The sequence below is a fragment of the Anthonomus grandis genome, chromosome 7 (genome assembly GCF_022605725.1).
Source record: "Anthonomus grandis grandis chromosome 7, icAntGran1.3, whole genome shotgun sequence".
NCBI classification, from domain to species: Eukaryota; Metazoa; Arthropoda; class Insecta; order Coleoptera; family Curculionidae; genus Anthonomus; species Anthonomus grandis.
In genome coordinates, this window is record NC_065552.1 from 14,207,588 (window position 1) to 14,213,906 (window position 6,319).

Genomic DNA, 6,319 nt, shown 5'->3' on the forward strand with positions numbered 1-6,319 from the left:
AGAAACTGAATGCCAAAAACGTCATCCAAGGCCATAAAATCTTCTACAAAGGCAACTCCCAAAAACGTGTTCTAGTTCCGACCAAAGGCGACGATAACAAACATCCGCTAAACTACTCCTACAGAGTGAGAGTGGCAAGATATGCATTATTGTTATGTAGGTATATCTCTCCTCTTAAGCAAATATAAAGAGCATCAATCATGGATAATTCTCACGAAATGTTGTCATAGTAGATGCATAACATAATACTCAAGAAAAACTTTTTATTTAAAAGACTGTTTACTTATAGATGTACAGAAACTTAAAGAATATAACGAATTAATTAGTGTAAATTTTATGTTTAGAGTTTTTCAATTTTTTCCAAAACAGTTAAAAATCTCACTTCCAACAATCACTTTCAAATTTGCCATTTTACTCACCGTTTTTTCTATTGCACCTAATAAATTGCTAAAACTTCTAAAAAATTACTATATTAAATTTTAAAACATATTTATAAAACTTTGCTTAGAATAAACAGTCTATTTACGGAACAGCAATAAAGCATAGTTCTGTTCCTTAACTAGACCTCCTACAACCGAAACGCCTACAACTTCGAACGTTACTTAAAAAATGGAATTGGTGAAAGCCTCTTTCTCATTACACTCTACTTTTGAAACTACTTTGCAAGTCTGATTTACTTTTTGCTTGTGAATAGAATCTTAAAGTTTGTTCGTCGCTCTCCATAAAACTCTATAAAAAAGTTGATAAGCAAAAACTTTAGAACAATATGCGTGGCAATGTTATTTAAAAATATACATAAAAATCTTGCTTTAAAACTAGATAAATCTTACTTTAAAAATAAATGGATGCTTTAAAAGAGAAAATGTCAAACTTAATGATAGAAAAATAAATAGTGCGAAAATTTTAACTCGAATAATTAATTTTCTTAAAACCATAAGAATAAAGCAGATTACGTTTAGGTAAAGGCAAATTAGTAAGGAAAAATTTAATTAAAAAAAAAACTAAAAAAACATTCTAAATCAATCTTTGAAAGTTGTGAAAAATGTGCAACTAAGCTATGTAACCTTTTGCAGAGCAAAGCCGTTTTGAAACTTATAGATTATAATACCTACCTTTGAAGCCTTATTTCATTATCCAATAAAATATTATATTTGTTTAAATTATAAAGGTTATAGTATTTATACTCCCAATGTCAACTATTGATAACGAAAAATCGTAATATACAATACATACAATATAATATACATGTACAATAGTATTGATAACAATGGTTTATACGCTGCAAGAAAGAATTGAGTTGGTGGGTCTTTATTATCAACAAAGTAAGTCTGTAAGGGCAGCAGCACGTACTTTAAATAGTAATCATATAGATAAAAGTGTAAGTCATCCTTATGTAATGGATTTGATGAGGAAGTTGTAAGAAACAGGGTCAGTACAAAACAGAAAAAATTAAGTTAAGCATTCAGTGGGAAATGAGGGAATTCAGTGGTAGAAATTGCATTGTTGGGTCATTTTGAGATATAACCTAATAAATCTGCTCGAAAAATTGCTACCGCATGTCTAAAAGTACCGTTCACAAAATTTTAAAATTACACAAATCTCACGCCTACAAAATCAAACTCGTACATACATGAGCTAAATGAAGATGATTTTGATCGTCGTGTACAATTTTCTGAGTACTTTAGTGATAGGTTAAATTGTGAGAGAAATTTGCTGTACAATGTCTGTCGGACGAATGCTCCTTTTATTTATACGGTAAAGTCAATAGACAGAACTGTCAATACTGGAGGGCACTAATCCTCATTTATTTCAAGAAACACATACGCAGCGACCTCAAAAACTTAATGTATGAGCTGGTGTCCTGGGAGATCAAATAGGATCAAATTGGATCTTTTTTTATTAATACAAATCTTAATGCTGAAAATTACTTGGAACGTCAGCAGAACGCCATCAATCCCAGAATAACAGAGTTACTTGAACAAGATGATAACCATTGTTGATTCTAGTTTGCCCACAATAACACCTACAATTTAACCCATGTTAAAAATAATTCTACGCTCCTATTATAAATGTGTTTTAATTATAACTAAAGAAACCTAGACTTAGTGTCCTGAGGATGACTTAGTATAAGTCGAAACGTCGACATTTAGGTAAACAGGTTTCTGTTTTATTTCTGACCCCACCCAACAACCCTCCGCAATATTGAAGATATTGGGTGACAAACACGAAACTAAAGATGATAACCTCAGAAAAAAAACTGATGTTTCAACAAGATGGGGCACCACATTATGCTGCTGCCGTTTGTCAATTTTTGGACGATTTCCTGTCCTTATGCCTTTCCTGGACGATGGATTGGCCGAAGCTGTACCGTAGAATGGCCTGCTAGATCTCCCGATCTTATCCTTGTGGATTTTTGTAAAATAAAGTAATAATAAAAAATAAAATATAATGACGTCAGAGAAATGCAATTTCTGTCAATAAATGTCTCCCTGAATATTAAATTTGACATGTTCCGCCGTTTTTGGCTAAACAATATATTTTTCATGATTTTCGGGACTGTTTTGTCTCGGGCAGCCTGTATATTGAGAACATAGCCCTTATACTTTTGATAATTGTCGGATATAACATCAAATCTTAGAAAAACAAAGACCCAGAAAAAAGAAACTCAACCCAGACTCAGAGAAAAAAGTATACTCAAATTTCATATTTCGTGAGAATCTAAAAATTATATTATATCAACATTGTCCTTGATTAGTCTTAAACTAAATAACCTCATTATTATAAAAAAACGTATAAATAAAATATCGATAAATCCAAATAAACGCCCAGCCCTAGTGCAATCAGATGAAAGTAAATGAAAATTAAAAGTGAAAATCTCGCTCATCTCCTGAACGAAACGATGTTTATGATTATTAGTACCATATGACCCACATAAAATCGCTAAAAAAGATACATATTATTTTATTATAAAACAGATATACCATAAGCATTAAAGATTATCAAAAATGAGTTTTTAGTTCAATAGTTTTAAAATCTGTTGCAATATTACGATCTATAATTTTATTATTTTATTTTTTTTTTATAACCCTTAATGGTTTCTGGACCCTTCATATAAACATAAAGGGAAATGTCTTATTAAACATTTTAATAATTTATTACTCCACCCATACATGGAGCGTTGTCCACACGTTAGTTATAATAAATAACATTTAGCAATGTCCTAGGTTGCCTTAATGACATACCATTACCATACTCATATGGTAAAGTTGTCGCACGCCAAATGTCGCGCATTAAAAAATGTGAACGAAGATTCGAAGAAATTTGTATCGATCATTAAAAGTTTCTTTATGGTAATAATAAGACGCGGATTGGCCGGCAGAGAAAGTTAATTTGCTGGGTGCGTGTGTTAATGGAAAATGCCGGTATTTTGTCGAATTGGAGAAACGTGTAATGATGAACCAGAATATTTTCACGATATCGATACGATTTCATAGCCTATAACAATTAAATAAAAATGTAGAATCAAGATCAGTTCCATGTAGAACAGCATCCATTTAATCAATCCCATAAGATATTCTTGCTCTCGGATCTACAAGGTGTTAAATATATAGTTTTACTACTATTTTAGACATTTTAGCAAATAAGCACATAGCAACGTATGTCACTATTATCAAAAGATTCTTTAAATTTTGTTAGACTAAACAATATGAGGAAACAAAAACAAATTTGATATAGTTGCGTTAACTGTAAATATTTCTGTATAACTTTCGTTATTTTAATAATAGTTTATTAAAAGAATTTACTAAAATGCATTTAGTTTATGGCCAATCGCAATGTAATGTTAGACTACCTCAACGAAGGTATACTGAATATTTTCTTAACAAAGAACATCCATTGCATTCTACGTTTACTGCACTTCATCAGCGGCTAAGAGAGACAAGACCAGTCGGTCCAAAGAACCATGAGACAGGAAGACCTCATTATTAAGCTTGATGATGAGGCAATTATTTTAGCGACCGTTGAAGAAAATCCTGGAATTAGTGTAAGAAGCCTTGCTGCAGTTAATTATTTGTGTGGAATATTTTACATAAAGAAAAATATCTATCCATTTCATTTTCAAAAAGTTCAGACGCCTTTGAAACTAGTATTTGCCCCACGTTTAGTATTTTCCCACTGGCTATAAAAAGAACCACGATCGTCAGTTTTTTTCTAAAATTTTGGTTAGTAGTGAATCCCTTTTTACTACGAATAGAATTTTTAATATTCATAACACCAATTATTATTCAAATGTTGAAGAAGACCCCCACGTTTTTAAAGAAGTTTATCATCAATACAGATTTGCATCATCATCATCATTACCATCATGCATGATGGCTCTCCACACCTTATTAAAAACATTTGGCAGTATTTAAATCAGACGTAGCATAATAAATGGATAGGAAGGGGTAGTCCGATTGCTTGGCCATCTAGATCCCCCAATTTAAATTTCTGTGATTTTTGTATTTAAAATCAGTTTAAGCCGTTCGTATAGAAACTCGAAAAGAGCTTTGGCAAAGAATTAGGCAAGCTTGCAATAAGCTCCGAAATAAAGTGGGCATTTTTCAAAGAATTCGCTATTCCTTATCAAAAGAAGGAAAATTACGTACTGAATCATATGGCAGCCATGTAGAACAGTTAATATAACTATTTTATTTTGTTTCGTTATTATTGCTGTTATTGCAATTTTTTTTTCTTTATCTTAAAGTTTATAATAAATAAAATTATTTAAAAACTAGAATTTAGTACCCAATTTGTTTTAATTTTTAGGAATTTACGCTTAAAAATCATTTGCGGTTTGGTTTTTGTTCCCAGTTATCGTATAAAATGCTGAAAAATTGCATTGATTTTCCAAGAAGATAAAATTAATCCATTTTAAAATAACAAATTTGAAATAGGCGAAAAAACACACAAGTCTGGGTCTCAAACGTCATATAATAATATAATAAATTAATTCTTAAAATTGTTGCATGTTTCGCTCAAAGAGTTGAGCATCATCAGACCTGAACGGTGGAAGACAAATAACACTGGTGTTATCATATAGCTGGTTGGTATAAAATACCACAAAAATTACGAAAATAAAAAAAAATTGTTCATAAAAAGTAAATTGGGTATAATTGATAAATGTTTACTACGGTATAATTATCAATAATATTTGTAACGTAGGTCAGTCTTAATTTTTATTAACCTTAATGGTTTGAAAGAATAAAAGAAAAATATTTTTTCTTAATTTAAAACGTGAGTTACCAAATTAGTTAAAGTTGATTTAAACCTGTTCTTTAATTTAAATTTTGTTCCATTGATATGCGAGCTCAATGAGTGTCATTTAATTAAATAATGATCTCAAACATTGATATTACATATTGGTATCCAGTATCGCAGTTAAATGCATCTATAATTTATATTTCAATTTGTATTTTAATTAAAAACGAAAACAATTGTTAATATAAGTTTCAATATATAATTTATATATACACAACTTATTATACAGTAGACTTTGTTTTTATTTGCTTTTATCCATCGTTTAAACATTGATCCTATCAAACTGATATCCATAGTTTGCCAAATAGTTGAGTAAAAATAGGATCTAGCACTAGGTTTTATTTCTAGTACTATCTCCCTTGGATTTTCTATGAGACCATTATCGCATATGGGATTCAAAAACAGGACTATACAAAAATTAAAATGCACCTATAAAAGCGGACCTCATAATCATAATTCAATATAATTGTTTACAGCAAAAAAATATATATAAATAAAGGCATATAATGTACCACAGAGATTAAAATGGTTAGGGCAATTACTTTTATTCAAAAAGAGGTACTGCAGAAATATTAATCATGTTGTGATAGACCCTGAATCAGACATGAAATGTCATCAAATGTGAAAAAACAGTCTTATCCACTAGTTTAATCAGTTGATTTTAAAATTTGGCTTTTAAATCTTTTATCTATTAGGGACCGTCAAATTACTATTATTACATTGCATAGCGTCTGCTTTAAGCATCTGCATCTTAATCCTGCTCCATCCTACAGTCAAGCGCTTGCTTGCAGTAGAACATATCCACTACACCAGAGAAAAATGGATTAATGTGATATGTACTAATTTGTGCAGCTTTCTTTTAAATCCTGCTAATGGATGTGTTATATACCGATTTTGAATTGCCAGTTCAACAGGCTTTTGGGCCAATTATGATTAAGATTATGATATTTTAATGATCGCTCTGATCAAGTAGTTTCTCTAAGAACCTGCAACGAAAAAGAAAATTCTTGTCGCACAACAA

The 6,319-nt window shown here is 30.6% G+C and overlaps 1 protein-coding gene across 1 annotated transcript in view; it reads right to left on the minus strand.

Moving 5' to 3' along the window:
- The window catches only part of LOC126738439 (actin-histidine N-methyltransferase), a 50,012-nt gene that overhangs the window by 9,454 nt on the left and 34,239 nt on the right, over positions 1-6,319 (minus strand). The gene's annotated exons all lie outside the window — the stretch shown is intronic.